This window comes from Amyelois transitella, chromosome 5 (assembly GCF_032362555.1).
Source record: "Amyelois transitella isolate CPQ chromosome 5, ilAmyTran1.1, whole genome shotgun sequence".
Classification (NCBI taxonomy): Eukaryota; Metazoa; Arthropoda; class Insecta; order Lepidoptera; family Pyralidae; genus Amyelois; species Amyelois transitella.
In genome coordinates, this window is record NC_083508.1 from 3,267,923 (window position 1) to 3,286,869 (window position 18,947).

General features: G+C 34.5%; 1 protein-coding gene across 2 annotated transcripts in view; it reads right to left on the bottom strand.

Moving 5' to 3' along the window:
• Positions 1 to 18,539, bottom strand: part of LOC106138912 (nuclease SbcCD subunit C) — a 49,171-nt gene extending 30,632 nt beyond the window's left edge. The window contains exons 1-2 of one of the 2 annotated variants that reach the window (XM_013340238.2): positions 18,291 to 18,539; positions 5,178 to 5,252 (exon numbers count right to left, since the gene is read on the bottom strand). The gene's annotated coding sequence lies outside the window, so the exon portion shown is untranslated. Of the gene's footprint in view, positions 1 to 2,439; positions 2,611 to 5,177; positions 5,253 to 18,290 lie in introns of those variants that run through there. The other variant, XM_013340246.2, reaches the window with a different exon arrangement.
• Between the last annotated feature and the right edge of the window lie 408 nt (positions 18,540 to 18,947).

The following is an 18,947-nucleotide window of genomic DNA, read 5'->3' on the forward strand; positions in this document are numbered from 1 at the left end:
AAAAAAATATAAATAAATTTTAAATGATGTGATTGGAAAGTCATTTAAATGCACCTAAAAAGAAAACTAACTAGACTAGCATGAAAATTTCTTATGTACCTATGGTAAAAGTAAAAAAGAATTGACACAAAATTTTGGGACATGATTTTAAAAAATTAGACACGATGCGATTTGTTAGTTTGTAATTAACAACGGCATAAAATGAAATAAAAGTACAGACAATGACACAAGTTTGAACGAGTTAGAGAGAGGCGTCAAACACATTCTTCTCTGAAGACAATGTTATTCCAGCGACACTCGAAAGGAAAATAGGCCAAGAACTGCGGGAAATATGCCGCAGGAAATTGTTAGAAAAGCTGGGGAAACCGCAAATCTAATACATACTCGTACATTTGTTGAGCTGAACTTGGAATGTTAGAGGGAAAAGCGAAATACGAAAAGTTGCGTGAACGATTTCAAATTTTACTGCTTAATAACGGTTCTGTGTTCGGAGTTTAAAAATATTTAAAGTTTTTATAGAACATACACACATATATGTAAGTACAAAATACATAGGAACAAACTTAGCACGTTGAAAAATCAACGTTCACAAATATTTTGCTCAGAGTTGAAAAACTTTGCGCCAAAATAGTCGATGGCGTCAGCGCCTAGGATGTCTAACTTTTTGCCTGAGCTTTGTGCCTTAAATAAATCGTGATCATAATTTTTTCCCCACAAAATGGGCGGACCAAACTGATTCATAATGAAGAATATCATATCTAAAGTTAAAGGTATGTAACATAAAATTAACTGCAAAGGCAAACTTGCTGGACACGAAGTTAAAAAGTTAAATAATTCTAGTGGAAATGTTAATCTAGTTAGTGAAATTTCCAACTGCGGCCAAATGTTGGATATTTCCATTTTGTATTAATTTGGTTTTGTAAATGGTACAAATTTCGATTGAGATGTTTTCAAAAATAAACCCCTTTGTGTAACAGCCTTTTGTTTTCAAAGCTTTGCAAACGCATAGAATTGGTAAGCTTAATCTTAGTTTGCAAGGTCGTCGTTCTAAAAACGAGTTAACGGGTTCGACGCCCGGCTGGTATTGCCAGAACCGAGTATTCTGCTCAAATAATAAATTTGATAAATCACATCCCATGAAGGGCCTTTAAGAATGGAAGTAGGGGTTAAAGAAAAGGTTTAGATAAAACATGACTACATAAAACTCAGCACGAGTGAAATCTATTTAAAATGGCAAGTAATATAACAAAGTAGAAAAACTACTCATATAACAGAATATGCCGATTATACATAGAGTGGCTTGATATAAACAAGGAAATACATTCATTACAAATTTCCGAGACCACAAAAACAACATAGAAATAGACAGAAAAATTCATAAATTATTTAAAGGACAAGAGTTGACAAGACACTGCAGTGTGTAGAAATTGGACAAAAAGAAAAAAGAACCACTTGCACTTAAACAATCTTCTGCAAAGTGATCAGATAAAAAAAAAAATATCATAAAATAAAATTTTGTTCTCAATGCTCCAACAACAATTATATCAAGAGTGCCTAATTATTAAGGTTGGAATCTGATAAAATAGGGAAAATCCTAAATTATTTTTATATTTACGTTTTTACTGAATTAACTATAAATAAGGGAAATTGTTGGACAAATCGAAACCTATTTCCGTACACGTCCTCTGTAAAATACATCCACACTGGCCTCAAAAAAGGCGAAATATCAAGTTTATTTCATAATTTACATACATACATACATATGGTCACGTCCATATCCCTTGTGGGGTAGACAGAGCCAACAGTCTTTTCAAGACTGATAGGCCACGCTCAGCTATTTGGCTTAATATAGATAGAATTGAGATTTAAATAGTGACAGTGGTTGCTAGTGCATCGCCTAAAAAAAGAATCCCAAGTTTGTAAGCCTATCCCTTAGTCTCCTTTTACGACATCCATGGGAAAGAGATGGAGTGGTCCTATTCTTTTTTGTACTGGTGCCGGGAACCACACGGCATTTCATCATATACCTTTTTATTATTAAAGCCCAATAATAAAAGCCGCTTTTTCAAAGCTATAGTTAATATCTTCAATGCCTTTATCATCTTTACGAGCTCATAATAAGTACCTACTGTATGAACTATCCGCATCTTTTGATCTTGTTTCGAGACCTTATAAAGTAAAATAAAGGTGCATTGTAACTATTAACATGCCGTGTCTATTATTTACCGATCCGGTTTCGTCAACAAAACAGAACACTCACTTTCCAACCGGTCTTAGGCGCCGCGCCGCATATAATACTTCATGTGATACATTCGCGAATGTTATAAAACGTATGTAAATATTTTAATCAATCAATAATGCATCACATTAAAATAATGGCAATTAAAATGCAAAACATTTCCTACTGTTTACTTTTAATAATAAATATTTTCTACTTACATATAGGCGAAGAGAGGATGTACTGTTTCCAGTCCAAAACAGGGCAGAAAACCCAAGAAAATGCACTTGTAATGAAACTTTTTCAATATCTGATTAACTTTATTAAATAGCTTTAATAAGTTAAGAAAAGACAGAAAAGGAGAACGTAGAGTTTGCGTCGCGTCTGTTTCTCGTGCGGTGTGGAATAAGACTACGGTAAAAGCTGAGAACGACTACAAAGCGCTAAGTGAGAATTCTATGAAAATTCACACGTGTTCGACGTTGACACACTCTGTGATCGTAAAACCCTATTACTGCTGCAGAAACTGCATATAACAATACAGTTTTATTAGATTAGAGACTATTTACGATGACATTGTTGCTAAATTTGAAACAATTCTTGTTAATAAATCAGAATAATAAACTTTTGCTACAAATAGCAAAAGCTTAGAAATTCGCTGACAACCCTCGTTTTAGTCCACATGTATGTTTAGAGTTACATTAATTATCAAATCAAAAGTGTTTATAACTAACACGCATTTCACATATTATTATGGTGATAATTAATCAGCAACAACAGGAAAGTCAGTCAGTATAAATCAATATGTTTAGTATTGGCGCAAACTGTTTAATTAACATGAGAAATACTAATATGTTTTATTATTACATGCTAAACCATACCTTTTTCACATTTTAATTAAATAGCGCTGAAGGATGTGTTTATTCATGAAAAACATCACATCTAGTTTGTAAAATATGCTAAAGGTTTTACAGATAATGTTAAAATTTTTTACGTAGCCACCTCAATTACTTTTTTTTAGGTCTTAATTATTATTTGAAAACATGGGGTCAAGAAGTGGGTGCATCTGGTAAAGAATCACTCCATAGGCTTTCGAGAACAATTTTCGAAGATCTATTAAAACGATGACGACGACGAGAACGAACTAAACGAGATCAGGGTCCTGTTTGTATTCTTATTTATGACTAAGACTATTAAAACTGTAGTCAGTGCCTCACAGAATAATAAGTATTGGGCTACTCTTATTTAAGGCGAACATGGCACACATATTAACTTACAAGACAAATGGTTTTAGTCTGGATCTCCAGCCGCAGACATCACGCAGCGCGATCAATGTAGTACAGATGTAATTCCTAGCTAATTTTGTCCAGCCGTTTGACGTATATCCAGATCAAACGCCTCAACATGAAGGCAGTTTGTTCTTCAATAATAAGTTGTCGATCAAAACCGTTATTATAGACTTAATTTTTGGAGTAAAAAATATTTAAGTGAATGCAATTTACTAGAATTTGGCATACATTTGGTGGTTATGATACTTTTAGCCGCATCTTTATAGAAGTATTATTTAAAATACAAATACGGAGAAGGCCCGGTAAAAATCTGGTAGAAAATAAAGCAAGGATGGAAGACAGACGAAAATTTTCCAAGCCAATATTTGCAAAATTGAACCAAGCCGGAACTAGTTACCGGTAATCTAATACTTTTTTTATAATTCAGAATTCGCGTGAAATTGAAATAACAGCACGAATTTCAGTTACGGACCGAAGCACTAGATTTAAAAATCAAATTCTGAATGACGTTCGCCATTTCCACGAAATCCGTTCGATCTACGAAGTTTGACGCAAATTCTCGGCGAATTAAGGTCTTTGCGGGTGGGCGCCACTAATAAAATGAGGTTTATGTAGTAAATTGCATTGAAAGCTTTATGAACTTAAGCTTATTCTTTTAGACGATAGGCTAGCATCGTGGCATTATATTGAAAAACTTCTATCATAAAACCTTTCAACTAAATATCTTCTTTGAGTCTTATGACTATTGGCTACTTCGTAGGTGATAAATACTTGTATGTGGGTATGTACCACAGGTTTCAAATTCAAATTCAAAATTCAAAATTTTTATTCATTATTATAGGATATTATTATATCGCTTAATAATTGTCGTATGGTTTAACAACTTGGTTGACGTCAAATAAATTACTTAAAAACTAAGTTTACTGCCGCTTCCAAGGCGTCAGTGCAGAAGAAGCGGTAACAAACTGCACTGCAGCATTTTCATCAACAACGTCAACTTCACAATATTAAATTATACTTAGAATAGAATGTGGACGGGAGAATACATTGTTCACGGGAGATTTATATATTTATGAGATTTAATATTGAAAAAAGAAATATATATATATATATATATATATATATATTATGGATTGCCAATTTTAAAAAGATTTATGTACAGAGTGTACTGAAATTTTGATTTAAGTTCAAATTAAACTACAATTAATTACGAGGTTCCTGTGCCAAGCTCGAGCCAGATGTTTTTATCATTAAGGTAATCATCAGTCCTATAATAAGCCTTCCCACAAAGTACTTTCTTTACATACTCTTTGAATTTTCGGTTGGGCATATCAAGAACAGACTCCGGCAACCTATTATAAAATCGTATACAGTTCCCCATAAATGATTTACTGACTTTGCTAAGCCTATGAAACGGCATGACTAATTTATGTTTATTACGTAAATTTCTATCAGTTGTGGCACTAACTTTTTGAAAAAAAGAGGTATTTTTCCTAACATACATTATAAGATCAAAAATGTACTGGGACGCTACTGTAGGTATGTTTATTTTCTTAAAGAGTTGTCTTAACGAGTCTCTTGGTCCTAAGCCGTAAATTGCGCGTTTCCTTCGAAGGTCGAGAGACGAGGAAAATAAAATATGTATAATATAGTGAAAAAGTGCAACATACCATGTGCGTGGCAGGAAATGGCTGGAGCATTTGTGGAATTGCATTTCGTGATACTCTTGATGAACTGATGCACTCCTGGAAAGAATGAAAAAGAATTATTACATAAAACTTTCGAAGAGAATCACGGAGGTAAATAATGAGGTTGCTCTCAATTAGAATTATAGAGATTTAATAAACACAATTAACAGTTTAATAGTGAAAACTATGTAAAATAATGAATAACGTCTACAAACATCTTTCAAATTATTTAAAAATAGTAGTAGGCACGAATCATTCCATAGCCAAATTTGGTAAGGCCATTAATGACATGGGTCCAATCTCAACAGCTTATTCACAAGCCCTCTATAAGCATTGGGCTCGAGTGGCGTTTTTGGGTGTCGGCTCGCTGTAGGTGACCTAGATTCGATTCTGCGGAGTCTGTGTACGGGAGGTCAGCTTGTTTCGCACGCACGGTCCGTGACACGAAAACAAGTGAACTATAAGTACTTATCGAAACACTATATGTTCCTCAATTTTACAATTACCAAGGTAAAGTTTAATATCACTGGGGCACGCGATTGATTGGGAAAATCGGCCAAAACATTCTAAAAAGAATGTAGGTACTAAATATAATATATGTACCATTTACTTCAATTCTTTTTCGATTCTGTTAGTTGATCGATTTGAATACTTGAACGTTTGGATCTAAGTTGTGTTATGGGTTTTCCTTATCCAACTTAAACTCAAAACATAATGTTTTGAATTATGGTTATGGAGGAAGCGGGAGAGGCCTGTAAGGATCGTAGCAAGCGGAAATCCATAGTCTCTGCCTACCCCAATGGGAGACAGGCGTGATAGTATGTAAAATTATGGTCGGTATTTGAAACATTAAAATAAAAACATAACCAGTAAAAACGCAAAGTATTTTAAGTACATATGTATTTTGATTTACACTTCATTGTCTACGTGTAATTTAGATATATGTAGGTAACAGACAAGTCAGTTCCCATAGACCAATTAATGTCGGTTGCGTGAACAAATTATATGATGTAATTAGTTGCTGCGTCGGGCAAAAAAGGTTTCCTCATGCGGAGTACCTATAGCATCTGCATTGTGCTGGTGAAAGTGCAATCAGATCGTTCCACTCGTTCCTGGCAGTTATCGCCAATGTTACATAGATTCAGGCATTAACGATGGGAAATATACTTTTTTACAATATTACAATGCAATTAAATACAGGAGTAGATTATTAGTGTGGTTCCCGGCACCAATACAAAAAAGGATAGGACCACTCCATCTGTTTCCCATGGATGTCGTAAAATGCGATTAAGGGATAGGCTTACAAACTTGAGATTCTTTTTAGGCGATGGGTTAGCGACCTGTCACTATTTGAATCGCAATTCTATCATTAAGCTAAATAGCTGAACGTGGTCATTCAGTCTTTTCAAGACTGTTGGCTCTGTTTACCCGGCAAGCGATATAGACGTGACCATATGTATGTATGTAATAGATTATTATTTCAATCGCATTGATGTTTTTAAATTAGATTCAACGGATATAATTTATTAAATAGTTTAAACAATGAGGTTATGAAGCTTATATCTCATTCAATTATCAAAATTTTATCAAATTCTCAAAAGTGCAAAGACACAATTTTATCAGAATTAAAAAAAAAAATAACGGATTTTACAATTTCGGCCAGTCATCGATTTATAATTAAGAGTGTGGTATACTTTTACTTGTTGCAATAACCACAACTATAGCAATTATATATCCGGGTGCACTCTTAATGGTTAATTGACGTAGTACCTTGCGATCTGTAATTACGTAAATTTTTACATCAAAAACAGCGGTATGGATTAGAGTAGGTCCATGCCCCTATGCATTGGACGAAATAAACTGCAAAAGAGGAAGAACAAGAAGAAGAAGAAGCATGGCAATACGTGTTCTGTTAGAAATTATAGACTTTAGTCATCTTACGAAGAAAAATTACGAATTATCTAAGTACCAGCCGTGTGGTTCCTGGCAGTGCTGTGTGGTTCTCGCCACCAATAGAAAAAGAAAAGGACCACTCATCTCTTTCCAATGGATGTCGTTAAAGGCGAATGTGGGATAAATAGGCTTACAAACTTGGGATTATTCTTTAAGGCGATGGGCTAGCAACCACTATTTGAATGTCAATTCTATCATTAAGCCAATTAGCTGAACGTGGCATGTTAGTCCTTTAAAAACGGTTGGCTCTGTCTACCCCGCAAGGGATAGGGATTTAATTATATGTATATGTACCAGCACTTATACACCTAAAACTACATAGAAAACATTCTGCAATATTATCTTGAAAGATCATCGTCATGAAAAGAAAATAAAAAGGACTCAAACAGGATTAAGACCGGATGCAACATGCATCCTTTGGCACATAAATAACAAGAATTATAGGAGACGTGGGATTAGCTGCATAGTAAAAATAAATTTCAAAATATTGTTGCACTGCTTAGTTAACAATTTATTAACTTAATTAATATATTTACATGTTTAATGAATGTAAGTAATGCAAACTTTAAACTGTGGGGACGTACGTGCGAAAGGTGTAAATCTATACCTACCAATATTATAAAGCTGAAGAGTTTGTTTGTTTGTTTGAACGCCCTAATCACAGGAACTTCTGGTTCGAATTGAAAAATTCTTTTTGTGTTTAATAGATTATTAATCGAGGAAGGCTTTAGGCTATTTAACATCACGGTGCAACATTTAGGAGCGAAAAAATAATGAAAAAACGGGGAAAATTATTCATCCTTGAGGGCTTCAATGATGCCCAAAATTACTATTCCACGCGTATGAAGTCGCGGGCACAGCTAGTTTTGTGATAAATTTTAAAAGATACATTATATATCAAAAACAAGTTTCAAGTTCCCGTGTCACGGCAAAGAAAGTGGTTAATTGAATTGGCGTGCGTTTTGGCCACGCTCCATTGTCTCTCCCATGGTTACCGCCATCATCCACGGACAATGACGGCGAAAGTGATTGCCAAACTTTTTACGAGTATAAACATAATTGTCTGGGTAGGAAACAATCGCCATTTCAATCGAAAAACAAGGAGGACATTTTCAATTCGACTGTAAGCAATAGGTACCTATATTATTTTTTGTATTTATATTATCAGCTGATTTTGACGAGTCTTCTTTGTTTGAAAGAATACATCGGGAGTATATAAGGTGGACTCATTGGTCAGGTCAAGATCTGATGATGAAACTTAAATGAAATGATGAAAATGAACTAGTAGGGGGAAGTCCCCTAGTGGCGGACACCTAAGGTTATTTCAAAATAAAACATAAAATATTTAAGGAATGTTTATAAAATTTTGACTTATATTAGATAACAAAGTTAGAAATCAAATTAATTTAACAAAAATGCAACCTCTGCTAAAAAATAATTAATACTATCAAACAAACTTTAGTAACAAAAAACATAATTTTAAAAAGTGGCACCTAGTACCGGACGAATATTTGTGCACGCAACTGACACCAGTTTCATCACAGTTATAAATTCTTGAGGGTGTGAATGTTGTAGTGTTTTATCAGCTTTTCCAGGTTGTCGTAGAAGAGATCCACTCGTAGTTTGTTAAATCCTACGGGGCGCATCATGCTTGTCGATTCCGGTGTTCTCAACTCAACGAAATGTCAGAATGCCTTTTCATGAAGTCGTAATTTTTTATTGCGACTTTTATTTTTTATTTATCAGCACTGCCTTTTTCTTTATTAAATCTATGAGGAATCCTCATGACTTCAGCTAAGTCGTATGCTAATTTTAGAAACTTCTTTTTCATAAGCGGCATGCATCTATTCGATAAATCTTTAATGTGGTCCACCAAGACTTCTTCGTACTCTGCTAAGAAGGTGTTAGTGAATCTACCTAACTTTGGTTTCATTGTTACTTCTTCTCGATTTAGGGCCTTTATTTAATGTATAGTGCTTTTAGGAATATTGGATCGCATTGCAGCTTGTCTTACACTCAGTTCTTTTGACATAACCTTATCAATAGCAGTTTGTAAGCTCTGTGGATCCCAGGATCCTTTCTTTTTCTTCTCTTCCATTTTAACTATCTTCTTTCTTCTATAGTCTAAAACAAAATTAAATAATTAGAATAAAATACGTAATTTCTTACAAGAAATATCAATATGTTTACTGTCCGGCACTAAGGGACGACTTAGTGTCCGGTGCTAAGGGACACACATTTTCGTTCATTAGATGGTACCTACTAAAATTGTTTAAAAGATGTAATAATATTCTACCATTTTACGGATAACAATCGAGTACTGATTTTATCTTTGAATACCACTCAAATGTAAATGCATAAATATACTAGAATTACTTACATTGATATTTAGGTGACGCCGTGATTTCGAGTCTAAAACAGCAAATGGTTACTCCTGCCGCGGCCGTGTGCGTCACTGGCGAGGCGCGGCGCGTGATCTTGTACCTGTATGCCCCAGCCCCCCTTTCACTTGTATTTTGAATCGAACTGATTTGTACTCGCTTGAATAGTACGAGTGTCCGGTGCTAGGTGCCGTCCGGCGGTACGGGACTTCCCCCTACTACTATATACGGAGATAGCATTAAAGCTAATTTGAAAAAGGGCTTCTTGTACGTAGTTTTTGCAGCGTGGATACCACAAACAGGAAGTAATCTTGGAAAATGCATTATGCAATATGCTGGGTTTTTATTTTAATTAGCTACAATCAATCTTTTAGATGTCATCGTCTCCTGGGTAACTAGATAAAGTGAAAGTCCTAATAGCAAAGATATCTCAAGAGCAGAGCAGACAATCAACCTCATAAATCACCACTTGATAGTAGATAGCGCCGAGCCAAACATTGCTTCCTAATAGAAATAGGGATTAATAGTGGTAAAAATAAACAGTTATTTTACAGAACTTTGTAAAATCTATACTAATATTATAAAGCTGAAGAGTTTGTTTGAATGCGCTAATCTCAGGAACTAATGGTTTGAATTTAAAAATTCTGTGTTGAATAGACCATTTATCGAGAAAGGCTTTAGGCTATATAACATCACGCTGCATATTTTGGAAGCGAAGAAATAATGGAAAATGTAAAAAGGGTAAAATTATTCATCCTTGAGGGGCTTCAATGATGCCCGAAATAACTATTCCACGCGGACGAAGTCGCGGGCACAGCTAGTAAATTAAAAAATTAAAAGCGATTCGTTAAAAACATTAAAAAACTATACAAATGTTTTCAAATTATAATTTTATTAAAAACTGAAAAAGAATAATGTAGGTACATAGCATAATGTCTCTGCTGTACTGTAGTAAAAAAACTTTAAATCCAAGTTCGGTAATAAATAGAAATACACAATGACGTTTTCAATAAAAAAATTATAATATTAATTATATTTGTGACAAAACAAACAAATCAAAAAAATATTTGATATATTAATTAGCGATTCGTAAAACCTATCCGCGTTGTCAGCGCTATTTACTTAACTAATTTACCAAGTGTGAGTTTAGCTCGTCAATTATCACCAAATAATGCTGTCGTTCGCACCCACACGCTATTACCAGATTGTCAAATAGACTACAGACAGCCATGTTTCATGTTTCTATTCTTTTAAATTTAAATATAAGTTTTCGCAAACGTCCATCGGCGAACTTGAACTCTAAACATAATGACAAAGTTGCATTGTAAACTGTAAGTTCATGCACGCTGTTTTTTAACTCGAATTTATTATTATTAATTCAACAATTCGTGAAGAATGTGTATTCTTCAAAAGGCAGATGTTTAGTGCTGTCTTGAGATGTAGAAACAAGAAGTACCGCAAAGGGCAGCGCGTCTAATAATAAACCGGCGGACGACTCCGCGTTCCGCGCATACCTGCGCTTTCAGGCGACAGAACCAGCCTGCAGCGAACAAATCAACACACGGACATACACTGCACATTTCTATTTTGATCTTATAAACACTCAATCAACTTTATTGTTGTGTGAGGAATAAAATTAGGTACGTTGGATACTGACAGGAAAGTTTTTGAACTATACCTACATACATACATACCAACACGCCTGTCTCCGATTGGGGTAGGCAGATATCGAGTATTTCCACTTGCTACGATCCTTACAGACTTCACCCGCTTCCTCCACACTTATTACCCTTTTCGTGCATATTCGACGATTACATAATTAAACTATGCAATTTTTAAGATATAAGCAAAATCTTGATGACCATAAAATACAAACGAATTAATTAACAATAGTTTCAAAATTAACTATTTGTGACACGAAAGTAAGTAAATTGATGTAAAACTGTAATTTTAAGGATATCATGGAACTAAGGCATGTAACCAATGAATTGAAAATAAGATTGACATAAACTCGGAACAGTACACTGTTCTAATTGATTTACCTGTATCCGTCATTACCAGTAATTTGATTATAACAAAATTACTAAAGTGAAGTATGCGCACTGCACATATTTTTGCACTTTGAAATAAATGAATAATAAGTAGATACTTCTAATATCTAGACAATCATTAAATAAAAAAAATCTATCTATCTATCGAAAAATCTACCGCTGATGAGATGATGTATATCAATCAAAACATCTTGTCTGACATTAAAAATAGATTCATTATTGCAATTCATTTTAATGATACACGGAAATCGTGATTAATAAATAATTGTTACTAACTTTCGACGGCCGCCATGTTCAAATTCGTGTCTTCCGCGATATTATCCGCAATCTGCAAGGATTAGATTTACGCAAAACAATGTTTCCTAAACATAGTACTGACAAACATTTATTGTGCATCCATGGACAGAGACCCAGTAAGCAACAAATACTATTTTTAAAATTAATCTCACTGTCAAGTGGTTTTCAGCAAATAAGTTACGATAGGACATTTCTTTCCAATGTTTTCTTATGAAATTCGATCGAAGCGATAGAACTAAGTTATTGAAAGTATGCATTGGAAAGTATCATCCAGCCGTTGAGTTCCCACTGGTTATACTATTCTGTTCTATGATCTGAAAGGTACTTAGGAGTAGAACTAGTGGGAACAAGTAATCCAATCTGCCAAAAATTGTCTTGTCAAAGGTTCTCTTCGAAGAGTCCTCAACTTTAAAGCTATACGTATAAACCACTGATAATGCAATCGGAAATTCCCTAAGAGAAAAGAAACATTTAGTCTTCGAAGCATTATATTAGGAAAATATAGGTATCTATAGGGTTGCGTGATTCTAGGCTATTATAATGACACTGGAATATTTTCAGCTACATAATATCTGCTGATTTCGGAATATTATTCGGCACAACATCGGCCGCACAACTTTTGCAAGATGGATCGCAACAACTTTGGAAACCATTCAACGTAGACTCATAAACTGATTTACGTGTGCATGATTTATGTGGCTGAAGTTGCGAAATCAATTTCAGAAAGCTCTATATGACGTTCTATTATTTTCTTGTACAAAGTATCTATAACAGATTTGAAAAATTGTTAAGTCTTAATGATTCAAAGGCGAAAATATAATTAACATGCTTTTCGAACAGTGAAACATTTTGATCGGACAAAATGATTCAAGACAGAAAATCTTCTGACGTAACAGGAAATACCTGATTTTTGATCACTTTGATTCGACGATCAGAATTTAAAGCTACGAAAGTCAACTAAGTTCATATAAAAGCTAAATTTGGGCTATAAGATGCAGCAAACGACGTAGATTTTGCAAAAGCGTGTACAAGTGTTTTGTGAGCACGTGGAACTAGGAGCGACGGCCTTATAAATTTTATGGTTCCTAACAATACGTTATAAATCCGGCCAGGTCAACATGCCCAACAGGAAACGTTTTGTCGATAAAGGTTAATGCTCAATAAGTACGGATTTTCCTTGAGAATAATTACTACAACGCAATATAGTTTGCAAGTCGGTTAATTTTAATGCCCTCCGGCTGCTTTGACTTCAAGTCAATATGCTAGCTTCTTTTGCTTTGATATGTTTGCCTCTTATCCCCTTCACGTGCATATCTCAGTTTTAAGTTTGTATTTAGATATTTCATCAAATTTAAGGCACTATTTGTCACGGTTACTTGTCACTCAGGGGATCATCAAGAGCTTTAAATAAATTCGATTTTTTTTAAGTTGTGCTTAAAATAAATGACAAACAATGACAATTTTTAAGTTGTGCTTAAAATAATTAAGACACTTTCAATTAAATATTGGCCCTACTTTTAAGCAACCAACGAACAGTTCCCAACAAACATTTAGGCGACGATTAGAGCTTATTTTGTTACTTAGTGGGCTACAAAGGCATTACAGTAGCAACACTTATGACTATTGGCGATAAAGTGGCGTACCAAGTAACGTATATCACTTCTACTTATAATACAGAGTTACAAGCGCGACAATTAGGCGAGCTTAAAGGTTATGGATGTATTATGGCAAATCTTAACACTGTTGTACATGCACAGCATTTTGTGTTATAGCTTTAAGTGAATCTTAGAACTCTAAGATCTAAATAAGAATAAGAATTAGCTACTACCTCCAAAAGTGCTATGCAGGTGATAATAAACTCTTTACAAGAACCTAAAGTTGCACAATAGCGTTAATAAGCGCTACCAACCTTACAATAGTGTTTATTTAATCTTATATAGAACCAAATGCTTGAAGTTATACAAAACTCTCTTGCATTACCTTAAGTCAAATAGGAGTATAATTTTTCGCTATAACAGATTCTATAGCGTCTATTGTTACTTTTTTGTGACTAAAGGTAAAGTAATAGCGCTTAAGGTCACTACTGTATTTCTTATATTGACTACTTGTTTTTGACAATGGCGTCGCAACCAAAATAAACAAAAATTGTTGTAAATACGTGGAAAAGTTTTCAGTAAATAGACAACATACATCGGGCGCTCGAATTATTTGCCAATAAATATGTAACATATTCACAGTGTACTTCCCTTCGCAGCAAAAATATGCTTCCTTTCTCACCATACAATATCACTTTTTTTTGTTTAATATAAAAATCATTAGTCGTAAACTTATAGCCATTGAAAATAAAATTATTTATTATTAGATCACAAAATTAGTTTAATTATCTTGAATAGCGTTCAGACCGTTACAAAACACCTATTTACGTCCCTTTTAGCGCTTGAAAATATAATTAACGCCTTTGTATCTCTACTGTACCGCTTAAGGAGTCAGTTGACGCTTATTTACCCCTCTTGTATCGCTAAGAGATCCTGTTACCGCTATAATAACTTTCTTATAGCACTAATTGTACCTCTTAGCCAATTACCATAACTCTTGTATACCGTCATTATACAACCTTAAGTAATATAAAAATTGTGCCCAATTCGGGGGTAAAGTAGGGTTAGAGCGCGCTCTAACACTAATTTGTTACACCCATAAACCACTTTAGAATCTAGTTAGCGCTTTTATAGACTTATTATAAATCTTACTTTAGCGCCTAATTGTTACTTGGGTTAGAGCCCATTATTTTGGATTGACAAAAGTCTGATGATTAATTTTGTTAATACTGTCGTTAACATCACGTTTGCAATTTGTTTCATGTGTCTCATAGACTGATGACTGAAAAACACGAAATATCTGAATTTGTAGCTAGGCACGCACATATTTCTATGTTGGTTAAATGCCCTAGATCTGTTTTCAAATTTCATTCTATCACAGTCAAACAATAACAACATGATTTTAACGCTCGTTTAAGTCTATGTGATAATGGTTTTGATTTTGTCCAACAAAAACGGGATATACTCGTACATATCTCGTGTTGAAACGGAACTGTATAAGGTGTGGGGACATTATTGATTGTACTTTCACGCAAGTAAACCGCTATGGCGCCTACAATAATCCCAATTACTCAGAAAGACGCGGCCCACGCTCTTTAAGAGGCTGTTGAGCCAAATTAAGAGACAATAGCCAAGATATAATCTAATCTCACCGGTGAAAATTGTTATCCACACCCTCCTTACACATATGGCGTATGGCGTGTAGCTATTTGCGTCATGAAATAAACAGGCAGTTGAAATTAAACAAATCCAAACAGTTAATTACTTCGCTAGGCGAGGGGTGGCATAACCAGTCGAATATATAGAACAAGATTTAATTTTAGACCTTGTTGATGGCAGGATTCAGGTAGGGAGATTAATTAATAATATCTAAAGTCTGCGAAAGCAACCACTTATAAGAAAAAAATTACATGACTTTTACGAAATACTTTACAACAACCTATATAACTTTACTTTTTACTACAAAAAAACTATAATCATAACAAAGAATATTATATTTGCGACATATTATACCTAGTTTCTCACATTAGTCGTGGTTAAGCATTATTACCACAGATCCGTAGGTGATAAGTAATTTAAACTCACTTATGGTTATAACCACAATTATATTCACAAAATATGCCGCAATGAGAAACAATAGGGTTGTAAACGTTTTTTTCCTACATAAATTAAAAAGGCTTAACATAAAAGAAACAGTATTAATGTGTATAAGCATATTCTCACGTTTATCACGTAGGGTATAGTGAATGGTTGCAGATCTAATAAGAAAGTTGATTCTAAAAAAATACTCGTTTAGATGTTATTTGAGAGATGATTGAGTACCTAGTAGGTCTCGTTAGTGGTTTTGTTTTGAATATGTACAATTTGGGTATATCACGGTCATACTTTTTATTATAATGTGTCACAAAAGAGCCCCTAATGAAGAAGAAACGAAGAAGGAAGTTACTAAAGGCTGCGTCCGCTCCTGCTTTATCTGACTCAACAATTTCAAACTGAGGACTACGGCAATGTATGGATTCTGCCTATTAATGAGTTGAGATATCTCGCGACTCTTAACATGATAATCTTCATTTGGTTTAGTTTCGTAGACACTTTTTCATAAGTGATTTCTAAATTAGGCGACAAACGATTTGTAGTAAGCTGACTAAGCGATGGACGTAAATCGTGTCGTGTCGTAATTGCCATGGATATCATGACGTCGTATAATTAGCGTTACGAAAACGATCTGATAGGTAAGACTACTTGCTCACCTCCTAGCTTGCCTTGTCAGTTGACCTATTTAGATGACTCTGATGACTGACAATATACTCGTTTCTCATACTTTGACCAGACATTTTGATTGATTTCAATAAAATAATAATTTAACAAATAATTATTATTTCTTTCACACCCTTTTTTAGCTTCTCTGGTCACTGGATACTATAGAGACGAAACACCCCTTGTCTCTATTCAGACTTACTATAATCAACGTTCCATATTGCCCTCCCTATATTAAACTGCAGCAGTTAAAGGTAGACACCCTAAAACACACACATGGCATTTAATATAGCTCAATTAATTTCCTCAACCAGTGACCATAAATCAAGTATAACCGTCATCATTATTAAGACCGTTTGAATTTCAGCGCGACCGTTATGGCCGAAATAAGTTTCAGTGGCGCCCGAAATAAGCGTTGCATCACCGTTGCCGGCTGACCTATTGCCACGCACGCCACGCGGAAATTACAAGTTAAATATTTCTAAGTTTATGTTCAACTGGCTTTAGCCCATAACTCTTTCCGCATGGACGTTGGTTTTATCGCGGTAAAACGATGATTTTTATAGGAAAAGTTTCAAATTAATACTAATTGGAAAACTCATGAATGTTTAACTTAATTCTTTGAAGAGGTGTGAGAGAACATGAGAAACTGATTATAAGAGACTTTGTTAGTCAACATAAAACCAACAAACACCAACAAATCCAACTGTTACATACAATTATTATTAGATTTTGTTTGTTTATTGCTTTTACACAACAATGCACAAAAGGTGTCACTCATGCAAAAGATGCGGGAAGAGGAGCATCCTGTGCATGATGGCGACCAGTCTGTACTGCCTCTAAGTAAACCATTGCCGCACTGTGGGCGGGTATAGTGCTGTAATGGTATCCACTGTACTTATTAATATAGTTTAAGTTTACCAACAATATGAGTCTGGTCACTTGAATAAATATTTTATTATTATAATGAACTCATCATGGTCACCCAAAATTTTTATTTTTAATGTCTTTTTATGTACTACAAAAAAATTGTTATGTAAATAAAGTAACAACAAAACAAACAAACAAAAGTTGTGTAAAGTCTGACTATTGAAATCCAACAATATGCAAGGTATATGATCAATTAAAAAAAACTTAAATCTCAGGCACAGCCCCACCCTATATCCTAATTGTGAGTGACTGCTGTTATTTTGCTCTCTTTCTTATTCTGACATGTTCCCAGTTCCATTAAGCTTCTGCCATTAAGCTTAGGGACCTGGGGTCAGCTTTCCTACTTCTTTTTCCACTTTTTCTAGTCTGCATCTTCAGTTCTAAGACCAGATTACTACCCTTATCCTCCTGACATATTTCCACCTCTGATGTCAGTCAATTAGGGAGAGTCAAATGATAAAGAGCAACAGAATAAGAACCCAGTACTACTTAAAGAGAAATTAAAGTAACTGCAACCAATGCCAACCAAAACCAAAAAATGATTTCTCAATGATTTTTTCTACATAATTTTTAAGAATTCAATTCTCATATGGTGAGGGCAAAAATCGTAAGAAGATGGTTTTCTTATTATATTTACTCCATGCAGGACTTCAACAGGGCAAACACTAGAATGATGATGGAAATTTAATCATGAAATAGAAGTTAAGTGATAAGGGAATTCTGTGAGTGTGGGAATGTGTAAATGGATGAGACAAGATGTAGTAAAAGGAATAGAAAAGGGTATATTAAGATGGTTAGGTTATGTGGAGAGGATGAATGAAAGCAGGTTGACTAAGCAAATATACAAGATGAGTGTGGAGGGAAAGGTCGGTATGGGAAGGCCTAGACGAACGGATCTTGATCAAATTAAGGACGTCCTGGTAAAGGGTCAGGTCAAGATTTCCCGAAACCGCCGAACTTGCATGAAGAGGGTTATCATGGATAAAGCAAAATAAATAGGCAGAGATCGGCAAGTGGAAAGATGTAGTCTCTGCCTACCCCTCCGGCTAAAAGGCGTGATTTTATGTATGTATGTAAATATAAATTGAATAAATGGTGCATAAAAATAAATAAAAAATTCGTGATACATACCTTTTATCCTTGTAAATAAAAACTATTGATCACCAACGAATACAACTTTTTTAAGCACAAATTATTTAAATATGAATGAAACAAGATCGATAAACAATAATATACGCTAAATGGTCACATAGAAATTAAATATTTTTTAAATAATTTTATGAAAATCAAACAGTTAAGCCAATTCAATACAATCATGAAGAATTGCCGTCTTTTTCTGGAAGGCAAGCTCCAGCGCCTAACTAAAGCAAGCCAAACAAATTTTACTGTCAACGGGCGCGCATGCGTTGAATGTTGGTGATTGTCACTGTCATTGCCTATGGTCTGACAATTAAATGTCAAAGATAATTACTTTTTTTAAATATTTCATGCTAATTTCATAGAAACGTGTAAGGAGTATGCCATAGAGCGTAGCGTAGATGATAACGTTAAGCCTCAAGAGTCTCAACTGGGCACTATGGCCCACCGTAGTTATGTGTCGTTGCGCATTTTAAACATAACACAACAAAACGTTGCCAATTCTCTCACAACGTTATTTAAACCGTCAATTTACAAAACGATCTATTTAATAACCAACGTAAAAACGTCACAACAAGTTCGTTTCACCGTTGTAACGAAACTATTACTTGTACAAAACTTACTCGTTGTGAGAATATGGTGTTATTAGAT